The sequence below is a fragment of the Hermetia illucens genome, chromosome 6 (assembly GCF_905115235.1).
Source record: "Hermetia illucens chromosome 6, iHerIll2.2.curated.20191125, whole genome shotgun sequence".
In the NCBI taxonomy this organism is placed as follows: domain Eukaryota; kingdom Metazoa; phylum Arthropoda; class Insecta; order Diptera; family Stratiomyidae; genus Hermetia; species Hermetia illucens.
In genome coordinates, this window is record NC_051854.1 from 28621200 (window position 1) to 28633543 (window position 12344).

Genomic DNA, 12344 nt, shown 5'->3' on the forward strand with positions numbered 1-12344 from the left:
ATATTTTTTGCGGGTATGGGGGACTCCAATTTAAATCAATTAAGTTTAACATTGGTGAAATGTGATTAGAAAATGGCACACAATACACCGAAATTCTAATCACAACCGCTGAAATTATTTACAGGATTTGGCGGGAAGCCATAATAAAAAATTGCCAGCTTGTCACCTTCTTACTAGCAGCAAAACTTACAATCACGAGTGCGCCACTCATTGAGTTTAGGTCCTCCTCACCTATTTGCATTCATCTTGAAAAATTTCATTTACAATATCGAGTGAACGTGCGCGTGTGAACTAATCTTATTTTTCGCATTTCAAACTTGGCAAATTCACAAAAAGAACATTCGCGTCCACGTTCTCGAGTGGAAAGGACGATTCCTTAATATTGTCATGATTTATTGAGTGATTGTGATAGTTCCGAGTTAGCACACGAAGTCTCGTTTTACCCTTGCTGGATTAATTCAGCCCAGTTTAAAGTGAACTTTTCGCTGCTTCCGTTCGAATCTGAACTCCCTTTCCAGATACAAAACACTTTGCTACGTAAGTGCCGTGTTGGAAGTGGAGACACGCGAAACGAATTAATTAGGGAGGAGGACTGCTAACGTGCAGAAATATTCGTGCCGGTAAGAATCTCTTGAAGGAAACGCGTTAACGTTTTTTCGTGTGAACTTAACCGGGTCACGGCCAACCGCTTTATTTTAAGAAGCACTCCATGAACTGACCTTGTGCGACACCCGCTCAGGTACGTCCGAATACAATTATTCTCCATTATGCGCTGAGTCAGGATCTTATCCTTAAATCCTAAGGATATACCGCGTATGTCTGAAGTTGCTTTGAAAGTGTTTCCTCTGACCCAAATTTACATATTCATGTCCTTTCTGCGGATACGGTTAGTACTCGTATGTGGAAATAAGTGTTCTTGCCTTACTTATTTCAGTTACATTGGCACGAAGTGGTACTCTTTGTAGTGGGAATAGTTCCTGTTAATTTCGCACGTTCCCGATGCAGGCAGACTACGAAGGACGTAGGAGTTGAGCCGCAAAGTGAGTTATAGCCTTCAACAGAGTAAGTGCGGGAATCAAATGCTAGAGAATTGATAGTGTAAGCAAGCCAATGTGCAGGTTCATGAGGTTCATCTAAGATTGTGTTAGTTTGTGCTGAAATTGCTTTTTGCAGTGCAAAATCCATAGTGGGATATGGTGCAGTTTGCGTAATTAAGATACTATAACTTTACTTTTCGGAGGAAGTATTTGAAAAACAATCGTAAGGATCAAAGCAAGTATAATGAGTGATCGATTGAACTATAAATCTTATCTTTACGTTACATTACTTTAGCGACCGCGTCCTTTTATTTCGGAAACCGAGCAGGGTACAACCCGCATGGCGACCTACCTACCTACCATCTAATCTACATGGTATACCCATTTCAATGTGGGAAGTGGTTTTCGGCTCATACAAAAGATACAACTTACTGTTATGCTTGGTTCGCCATCGGATTGTAACCTATGAAGCATAAAATTCGTTTGAGGACTCATTAGTTGTTTGGTTGGTGCGGCTAGATTCATGTAAATTTGTTGCAGATCTTAGACAGCTTTCTTCTCCTGGTGCACATTTGTGTTTTTAAGGTTCTGTGTAAAACAAAACTTTATTAAAATCGGTTCACTGTCTGTTTGACCGGCTGTCCGCCTGTCTATCTTTTTTTTGTTGCCGAAAGGTGGAGAGGTTCAAAATCTACCGTTGTCACCTGCTGTCCGGTTATGTGAGACCTCTAATCACTAAAACCACCTCCTTCTCCTTCCCCTACCCGAGCTGCGGGTCATATTGTTACTTATCACCTTCCTTCGACGCTTTTCCTGCCTCAGCATATAGGACTCACCGGTTGCATATACCGGGTCATAGAAGCGTCGACCATTATTCGCCAAGATGTTGAGGGGACTATGCCTACTTAATCGGTATGATCCCGTGATAAACATCCGGGGCTTTGCCTTGGGCCACCTATAGTATATTCCGGATGTCTTTGTTGCTAAACTTTCAGCATGTGGTTTTAAGGGGGTCATCCCGTATGCCGGATCCGAGGAATCGATTTCTTTTCTTGCCATTAATTGTATTTAGACATAATGTAGAATATATGGGCAAGGCGATTTTCTGATATTCGGATTCGTTCGGAAATTACAGTGTTAAACAGGTAAAATGTTGTAATGATATGAGTGGGAATAGGAGATCAGGTCGATCATCCTGAGTGGCCGATAACGACCTAGAGGGCAGAGCTATCCCAAAAATCTAAACAAATTGGCTAAATTGACCGTGAAGGTCCGCCCACAAAGATTGAAGCTCCATCAAAGTGCTCGGTCGACACGTTCTTGCACGCCTCTATGCTAGCCAGGCTCGGGAATGTGGGGGGGTCCTTTGAGCGCTTTGATCCCTCACGCTTCATTACTGAAAACAACGTGCCTTTTCCGATGCGTGGGTCCGCACCGGATTTTAAACTCGACCTTAGTACGGATTTCGCGACGGCCTATCGAAGGATAAACAGAACGCGAACTAAAGTCGGAAATTAAAAAAAAAACGGCTCGACCGCGCGCGTGGAGCCGAAAGTTGAGGAGGATCTGGAAGGGAGGAAGTCCTCAAACCACTATTCCTTATTCACACTTCATTGTTTATCAGAGTTCATGACATTTATCATTACAAATGGCGTCCAACGTAGGGCCCAACATTTCCTGGATTCAAGCCTAATTTATTATTTGCAGTTTTCCTGAATCAAGTGGAAGATAGCCTATTTCGGCTCACAACTTCGTTTGGTGATGTCGGATAGAGAATCAATAGATTCTCGATATTGTTCCCGGCTAGGCTCCACGTACATTTGTCTTCAGATTTCTAGTTTTAGGTTTCACGCCTTTTTCACGGGAAGCAAGTGTTCCTAAGCCTCAACTTCCTTTCCCACCTTGTAACGTACAGTTTCCTGTCCTATTCTTGGTAGAATACCATAAGAGCTAGTCGTTTGCTGTGTTTGTCTTGAGACTTGACGTCTCGTAGGTGATTGCCTTCCAGAAGCCTCTGGATCTACGGGCCTTTGCGGCTATAAGCTGAAAGGTATTGCCGTCCGAGCTTCTGAGGAGTGTCCTTCCCTACCTTTATGTGAAACGGCTATCTCTTCGTTTAAGAATTTGAAGAAAATTAAATATTCTTTCTTCTTCGTAGGGATGAAGTGACGAGTGAGATGGATCCTTGATGGAATACGGAGGTAGTCGGCTATATGCTGTGCCGTTCCGTCCTCAATGATTCATCTTCACTTTGTTCTCTGACTCCCGACGAGGAAGATTGAATTCTCGCGATCCCTTTTTGGTTTGTTCTTTTGATTTAATATTCTGCGACGGGGAGCAACTCGATTGTTGTCTCTTCATGAAAAAAACACTGTGTGTGGAAGTTTTCTGCACACAGATGGGAAAAATTTATGAGGTTGGGATGGCATTTTGGGCATCCGAGAGTTCTACGGGAATGGAACAGGAGTTGAACATTTGGGAAGAGAGGAGTCCTCGTTGTTCGTTTTTTTTTCTTTCTTCTTTTTCATTAGTTCCTTTCTTTTGCCTTGTTTTTCTTCTTTTCTTTTTCTTTTCGATTCTTCTTCTTTTTCTTCAGCCTTTGTCCCGTTCACAAGCAGGGTCGGCTCGTCGTGATCGGCTTCGCCATTTGGCTCTATCGAATGCCTGATCTGGGTGCAATCTCGAGGCTTTCAAATCCCCATCCAGCGTATCAAGCCACCGTTACTTAGGTCTGCCTTTTGGTCGTTTACCATCGACTTCGATGTTCAGACCAATCTTTGCAAGTGAATTCTCGTTTGCACGAATTGTGTGACCATACCATCGAAGACGCCTCTCTCGCAACTTTTCCACGATCGGTGCAACCCCATAACGATCGCGGATATCCTCATTTCGGATGTGATCTAAACGTGTGACGCCACTAGTCCAACGTAGCATCTTCGTCTCCATTACCGCGAGACGCCGTTTATTGTCTTTTATGGTCGGCCAACACTCAGAACCATAGAGAGCGACTGGACGGACAACATTGCGGTAAATTTTAGATTTGAGACGTTCGTTGATACGTCAATCACAAAGGACACCAGTTGTGGAACGCCACTTCATCCAGGTTGCGTTAATGCGTGAAGCAATTTCATAACGCAGTTCTCCATTGGCTGATAGCGTTGACCCGAGATATTTAAATCGCTCAGATCTGGGCAGATCACTGCCGCTGACAGTGATTGTGCCTGTTTCATGGGGATCGGTCGTCAAAAATTCAGTTTTGTTTATATTCAATCTGAGACCGTGTTGCATGAGGCGATCATTCCATTTTTGAACAAATTGCTCGAGATCATTTTTGCTATCAGATGCTAGGAAAACATCATCTGCATAAAGCAGTGTGTAGGGCGCTGGACGTTGGATATCCCGTGTGACGGTGTCCATAACAAGGACAAAGAGGAGTGGTGAGAGGGCACTTCCTTGATGAACTCCAACAGAGACACGAAGCGGTTTTGATTCACCCGCCATACTTCGAACTTTACTTTTCGGATCGTGGTAGAGCAATTGAACCCAGCGCACGAGTTCTTCTGGCACGAAGTGTTGTCGTAAAGCATACCAGATGAGTTCGTGTGGTACACGGTCAAACGCTTTCTCTAGATCCAGAAAGGCAATGTAAAGAGGGCGATTCTTCTCACGGTGTTTCTCCATGAGTAACCGCGCAGCGTGTATTGCGTCAGTAGTTCCGCAGTTCTTGACAAATCCGAATTGATTCACGGTTATTTCAACGATTTCGCGAATACGGTTGTCAAGAATGCGTTCAAGAATCTTCATGGTATGGGAAAGTAACCGGATCGGACGGTAATTTGAACATTCTGCTGGACTACCTTTCTTTTTCCATATTGGAACAGTGGTACTTTCTTGCCAGTCAGATGGTGTTCTTCCTTCCTGAATAACCCGGTTAAAGAATTCACTCAGCCACGGTGTTGGGTCCCAGCTCTTTGCTTTCCAGAGCTCAGATGCGATGTCGTCAGGTCCTGTTGCTTTCCCCGATTTCATTTGTTTTATTGCCTCCTCGACTTCAGTTGCGCTGACTGGTGGAACTGCTCCAAATGTCGGCAATGATTGTGGAAGTGGAGGATGAGCAAATTCTTCAGTTGAAATCTGCTCGAAGTATTCTCGCCATCTATCCGTGGCGGCTCGACGATCAGTAAGCAAAGTACCGTTCTTGTCATTAACACAACAGAAGTGTTCGATATCCTGTGTGCGTTCATCACTGCTTTTAGCAAGTCGGTACAGATCTCTCTCGCCATCCCGAGTGTCCAGTTTATCGTAAAGATTTTTGAAATGGTTCGCTCGGGTGACAGCGACCGCTTTCTTTGCTTCCCGGTTGGCATTCTTATAAATTTGCCAATTAGCAGGCGTTTTATCGTCGAGAAATTTGTGGTAGAGGCGTTTCTTTTCACGGACCTTCATTTCAACATCATCATTCCAAAGCCAAGTATCTCGGTTGATGTACCGCTTACCCGGCTTGGTGACCCCGAGGGTTGCAGAGGCCGCTTTGTGGATCGTGTCTTTCATTTGGTTCCATGATTCTTCCACATTCGTAATGGTTGGCAATCGTATGAGTGAGACCGTTTTTTCGTTCTTCTCACCAAATCGCCACCATTTAATGCGCGGCGGGCCAGTGCGTTCCTCACGCCGTTTTATCGGTGGCTTAATTCGCAGGACGGCAATCAACGGCCGATGTTGAGGTGCGATGGTCTCATAGGGAACGACTTTGCAATCAGTGACAGTGGTAAAATGTTGACGTCTTATGAGAATATAGTCGATTGGCGTTTTATTGTTCCCACTATAGAATGTGGGAAGATGAGACAATCGTTTGATGAACCATGTATTCATAAGTACAAGGTCATGGGTGTCCGCAAAATCGATTATACGCTCACCACCTTCGTTGCGCGCTCCGAACCCCTTTCCCCCATGGCACCTGTTACCGTCTGCCTTTTCACCCACATGACCATTAAGGTCGCCGGCAATGATTATGTAATCGTCAGCAGGCACGTGACAAGTCTTTTCATCGAGAAGTTGCCAGAAGGCATCTTTCTCGGCATCAGGTCGGCCTGTCTGTGGTGCATACGCGGTGAAGAAGTGAATAGTGCGATCAGCTGATATAATGGTGAGCTTCATCAGCCGATCATCAAATCGTTCGACTTCTTTAATGGCATCACGGAAACCCTCTGAGATGGCAATGCCAACACCATATTGAGTGTGTGGGTTACCAAAATAGAGAAGTTTGTAGCCATTTTTACCGCGTTCGCGTTCAATGTCGCAGCTTTTGGAACCAGACCATCGGGTTTCTTGCAGAGCGCAGATGTCAATGCATCTTTTCCGAAGGGCTCTTGCGAGTTCCTCGGTCTTTCCAGTTAGGGTACCAACATTTAGCGTGCAGACACGTATTTGTTTTGTTCGTTGTGTGCGGACTAACTTGCTTACGTCCTGACGCCGTCCATGCGTCAAGAACCCTTGCCCATTTCTCGACAGGACCGGGGCCCGTCCTGCCGCGTCGACTGAGGTGGACGCCCTAGCATTTCTCCGAGGCCTGTGACTTAATCCGATCATCATGTTTGTAACGACATTCTATGCATTTTCTTGGTCGACCTGTCGCGGGGCCTGTCACCAAGAGAGATCAGGTAGGATTTAGCATAGTAGAATAACTCCAACTATACTCTATTTATCTCTTTCCCTGATCTCAGCATTTTATTTTTGTTTTACTGAGGATAGTACAGAGTACGTTGCCTCAAACCCTCCTCCTTTACCTGGGCTTGGGACCAGCATACTATGTTAATAGCATGGCGGAGTTTTTCTTTTTTCTTTTCGATTGCTTAGATTATTTTAACTTTTCCTTTTTTTTTAACTTCTTTTATATACTTCGTTTTTTTTTCTTTTCGCTTCTTTTTCCTTTTTCTTTTTTCTTGGACTTCCTTTTGGTCCTTTCCAATTTTATTTTTTTTTAATTTTTAATAACGACATGTCACATCGACGAAATCAAGAGTCTCGCGACCTTTATCGCCTTCCTTTCACGCTACCTCCAGGTCAGTGGAGCTCAGCGAAGCTTGACCTATCAACACGCCGTGACGACTGACGGTGGCATGCGGCGGCGAGGAGAGATCCTGTGGGTTGGGTTGATCTTTCCACGCGGGGTGCTAGGGCGACGGACGCTTCACGAGTTGAAGGATTGGTTCGAGAGCAATTTGTTGCGCTTCGAGACTCGAACCTGAACACGCACTCAGTGCAACAGGCAGCTCAACATCAGCCTGCTTCAACTCGTGCAGTGCATTTTGCGGACAGACGTGACTATGGAGAAGTTCGAGAAAAGAAAGGGAGGAGGTGGACAGGTTGAAGGAGCAAGAAGGTGAAAGACTTGGAGAAGTTGGATAAAAGAAAAAGAGGAAGTAGAAAGATTGGAGGAGCAACAGAGGAAGAGCAAGAAGGGAGTCTTTTCTTTTGGAGTATAGGAGACGAAGCGACAAAGGAAGTGAAGCTTTGTACACGAAAAGTGGAGTGCTTTGTTTCGATAAAAAAATGTAATATATAAAAAAATTAATTAAATTATAAACAGAAAAAGAAAAGGAGAAAGTGAGTGAAAGAAACCTAGGTTTATGCTTAATTTGAAGTTGCATTAAGGTGGAAGTAGAAAACTAATAGAATTAATATTTATGTGGATTTTACTCTTTCGTTAGTGCTCTAACGGGAAATATTTGAAATATAAATTAGAATAAATCTAAAATTACACAAGCACATTACACAAGAGTAAAAATTACGGCGTTAGATATTGATGATGTCCTGTGACATAAATAGCGATCAGATTTTTATGCATTCAATATTTCATGTGTATTATCACTAGCAACATCAAAGAACACAGCGCATGCGCAACGGCGAAAGCTGCTGCTTGCACTAGGTGTTATTGATATATGCATTTAAATAGTATAATCATATTCCTGATAAAATTTTGGTTTTTTAGAACTTGTTACACCAGCCGCCAACCGAGCTCGGAGTGACGACCTGGCACAGCATATAGCCGACTACCTCCGTATTCCATCAAGGATCCATCTCACTCGTCACTTCATCCCTACGAAGAAGAAAGAATATTTAATTTTCTTCAAATTCTTAAACGAAGAGATAGCCGTTTCACATAAAGGTAGGGAAGGACACTCCTCAGAAGCTCGGACGGCAATACCTTTCAGCTTATAGCCGCAAAGGCCCGTAGATTCAGAGGCTTTTGGAAGGCAATCACCTACGAGACTACGACTAGCTTTTATGGTATTCTACCAATGATAGGACAGGAAACTCTACGTTACAAGGTGGGAAAGGAAATTGAGGCTTAGGAACACTTGCTTCCCGCGAAAAAGTCGTGAAATCTAAAACTAGAAATCTGAAGACAAGTGTACGTGGAGCCTAGCCGGGAACAATATCGAGAATCTTTTGATTCTCTATCCGACATCATCAAACGAAGTTGTGAGCCGAAATAGGCTATCTTCCACTTGATTCAGGAAACCTGCAAATAATAAATTAGGCTTGAGTCCAGGAAATGTTGGGCCCCACGTTGGGCGCCATTTGTAATGATAAATGTCATGAACTCTGATAAACAATGAAGTGTGAATAAGGAATAGTGGTTTGAGGACTTCCTCCCTTCCAGATCCTCCTTCCCCCCCCCCCGCGGAACTGTTTTAAAGGACATCCTCAAAGTAATAACTAGCCTGAGAATGTCGAGGTAGGGTGGGAACCTCAGAGGCCGTGCCTCATACCAGATCTGAGGTGGAAGAGACGATCATTGAGACAGTGAACCGTCGTAGATCTTCCCCTCCTTGATCGCGGCACTCGGGTCCGGAGACTTACGGCTCAACGCGCGCGGTCGAGCCGTTTTTTTTTTTAATTTCCAACTTTAGTTCGCGTTCTGTTTGTCCTTCGATAGGCCGTCGCGAAATCCGTACTAAGGTCGAGTTTAAAATCCGGTGCGGACCCACACATCGGAAAAGGCACGTTGTTTTGAGTAATGAAGCGTGAGGGATCAAAGCGCTCAAAGGACCCCCCCCCACATTCCCGAGCTAGCACGGAGGCGGACCTTCACGGTCAATTTAGCCAATTTGTTTAGATTTTTGGGATAGCTTTGCCCTCTAGGTCGTTATCGGCCACTCAGGATGATCGACCTGATCTCCTATTCCCACTCATATCATTACAATGTCACATGCCAGGTTTATGTCGATTGCGGTAATAAAGCGTGTATTTATAGATCCAAATGACGTTCGAATGACTTCGCTAAAATCATAAGAATTGAAGCCAAGGCTTTACATGTTTTTTGTTGAGGATGTTGGGAGTTCTGAGTTCGCAACCTCTTGATGACGGACCGGACCACTTGGGAAGAAACTTACTTCATCTTTTGTAGTCCACGGACTCCTCTTTTTTGAGTTAAACCCAAGTTTTCAAAAAGGAACGAAAAAGCTGACTGACGGTTTCGTCCAGGGCAGAGGCAACTCATCAGACGCTGCCCCACCTCTGCCCTGAGAGCAGCGTGACCGAAAGTAACGACAGATAGAAATCGCTCCACTTAAATATAATCGCAAACACATAATGGGTACGAATTATATTCAAGTGAAATCCGCCATAAGTCTAGGTGAGGACCAGGCCGAAGTAAATTTTTTGTTGAGGATGCTGGGAGTCCTGAGTCTGCACTCACTTGGTGACGGGCCAGACCAATTGGGAAGCAACTCACTTGGGAAGCAACTTTTACTCTTTACATGTGTTCATTCAAGAAACCTAACATTTATGGGCTAGGTGTAGCAGATTAATGGTCAGTTAAGATTTTTTGGTTGAAAATCGCATTCTACTCTTTGAATGCGTTTTTCTCGAAACTGTTGAAAACCGGCTGCCACCATAGCCCAAAATCTATCCAACGAAGTTCTTTGAAATTTTTACCTCTTATTCAGAACATATTTCTACGGTCCGCAAACTAGGATAATTGCGATTGATTCGGTAGTTTTTTTTATTCATTAAAGAAGCCTTGAAAAAGCACCAAAATCCACAAAAAAAGTTCAACAGGGCACCAACAATTTAGCTTTCAATATTTTTTAATAATCCTAGTTTGCGGAGAGTGGTTAAGTCTACACGTTACAATGCCGTTTACATGTTTTTATAAAGATGATCACAACGCCCTCTGGCGTGGCAGCAGAAAAACACCGTTTTCTGGAGATATGCATGCTCAAGATATTAGTAAATATATCGTGAAAAATTCGTATTTTTACCTTTATCCAGTTCGTCACGAAAAAATTCTAAAAAAAGCGAAAAAAACGACCTTCACACGGGATGATCCCCTTAAGTTTAGTTTTTGGTAAATCATGGCTCCTAGGTATTTGAGCGCTGGTTGCGAAAATATGTTTTGTCTTCTTCGTTTGATGATTAGAGCTGTCTTGATTTATCCGATACGTTTTAAGTCCATCGTCCGAATTAGAACACAGCAGCTCTTCCAGGTGAAATTCTACGACAATATGCACCAGATATTTGGGAGGCCCTAATTTACCTAAAGCTTTAATTATTTTGCTCCATATTGCAGAACTGAAAGTAATCCTCACATCGAGAATAATTACCGCGCAAGATTGATTGGCCTCCATTGCTGCTTCCGCAATTTTCGTTACAGCATTGATCGGATTGACAATAGAATCTCATAAACTACCCAATCGAAAAATCTGAAAAAAATCAAGAATCTGCCATTATATGGTACCTAGGCTCCGAAATACCTTACATACCGATATCTGTTCAAATAAAGTTGTGTGTGTGTGTGTGTATGGTGGGGGAGAAGCTACAGCTTCTGAGCACTCAGGCCGTGTTGGCCCATTGTACTCGCCTTCCCCGTCTAACGGAATATTCCGGATTCGTTAACGTATCGCAGGATTTCCGTTAGTGGATGTGATGCTACCCGTCGCAATTGGAGAACGTCGGCACCAAAGATCTGATGCCTGATGCGTCCATAGGCGGGGCATTCACATAGGAAATGCTCCGTGGATTCCGCTTCCTCATTACAGGAGGGACACGTATCATCTTCGGTAATTCCTATTCTGAACATATGCCCAGCTAGTGAATTATGGCCTGTCAGAATGCCCACAATACACATGAAAGTCCTCCTGCTTTTAAAATAAAATTAATAATAGTACGTTACTATGATTTTTAATAATTGGCTGGAGTTGGTTAAGTTCATCCTAGAATCACGAAAGCAGCAGCAATATAGGCTATAGCATAGAGCATGATTCTACATGGGACAAATGCACACCCAAATCTCTGTATAAAAGAAGTACACAAAACCTTTCATACCTGAAGCGTCTAGTTTCCGGAGGTGGAAATCTTACCAAGCCACTGTCGCGCCAGGTTGCAGCAGTGTGTGGGATTGTCACCCACTAAAACCACCCCCACTTTCTCCTTCTTTCTGTGGAACCGCCGCAAAGCATTACTTTGCGGGGCGGCCTCCTTGCGCACTCCGCTGTTCCGAGTTCCTCTTGTATACTTTTGATTGCGGTTCACCGTACTCCAGTTTCCCTCCGGCTTCAGCATTTTCTCGACCATGTTCTGGAGGCTTAGGTTGATTTTCTCTCTGAATAAAATCATGGACAGTGGAACATAACATTCTCCGGGTCCTCAGGTGTGTACCCACATTCTGAACAAAAGGGAGTTTAACTTTAATATTAATTTCTTTGCAAACCACACTTTTAGGTACACCGGAACATAGACTGGGTTTTTACAATCAATACTCGATATATTTAACCATTAGACTTTATTAAATATTTTGTGTGACTTTATTAAATAATTTGTGTGACTTTATTAAATAATTTGTGTGACTGTGACTGTATGCTCGTTAGAGGCAGAAGAGAGTCTCGTTTCATGTGTTTCTTTTCTGCCCCTAACTTATGGCACACTTTTCTCGCCGGTCCTCCACTCCCGTGGCGAGCTCCGCAAAGTGGATAGATCCGCGCCATCTATTCGTTCGCATTCGCAACATTCGAAATAAATTTCGAATGCTGCGAATCCTGCCGCGCCACAGGAGAATCATCCAGCCTGAATTGGTGCATATACTTCCTGTAACTACCATGTCCTGCCAGGAATTGCGACAGATCGAAGTTAATCTCCACGTGTCGTCGCTGGATTCATTCTCCAATACGGGGAATCAAAGTGTGGGTCCAGCGACCCTTCTGTGAGTCATCTCACCGTTGCTGCCACATCTCCAACGATTCTCGCCTTTCCGCCTTATGTATTCTGCATTCTTTTCAGGTGGTTTCACTTTCCTTTTCTCGT

General features: G+C 43.8%; 1 protein-coding gene across 1 annotated transcript in view; it reads left to right on the forward strand.

Annotated features, from left to right (window-relative positions):
• The first annotated feature begins 363 nt into the window (after window positions 1-363).
• Window positions 364-12344, forward strand: part of LOC119659858 (ankyrin repeat domain-containing protein 33B-like) — a 122260-nt gene continuing 110279 nt past the window's right edge. The window contains exon 1 of the mRNA XM_038068164.1: window positions 364-1062. The gene's annotated coding sequence lies outside the window, so the exon portion shown is untranslated. The remainder of the gene's footprint in view (window positions 1063-12344) is intronic.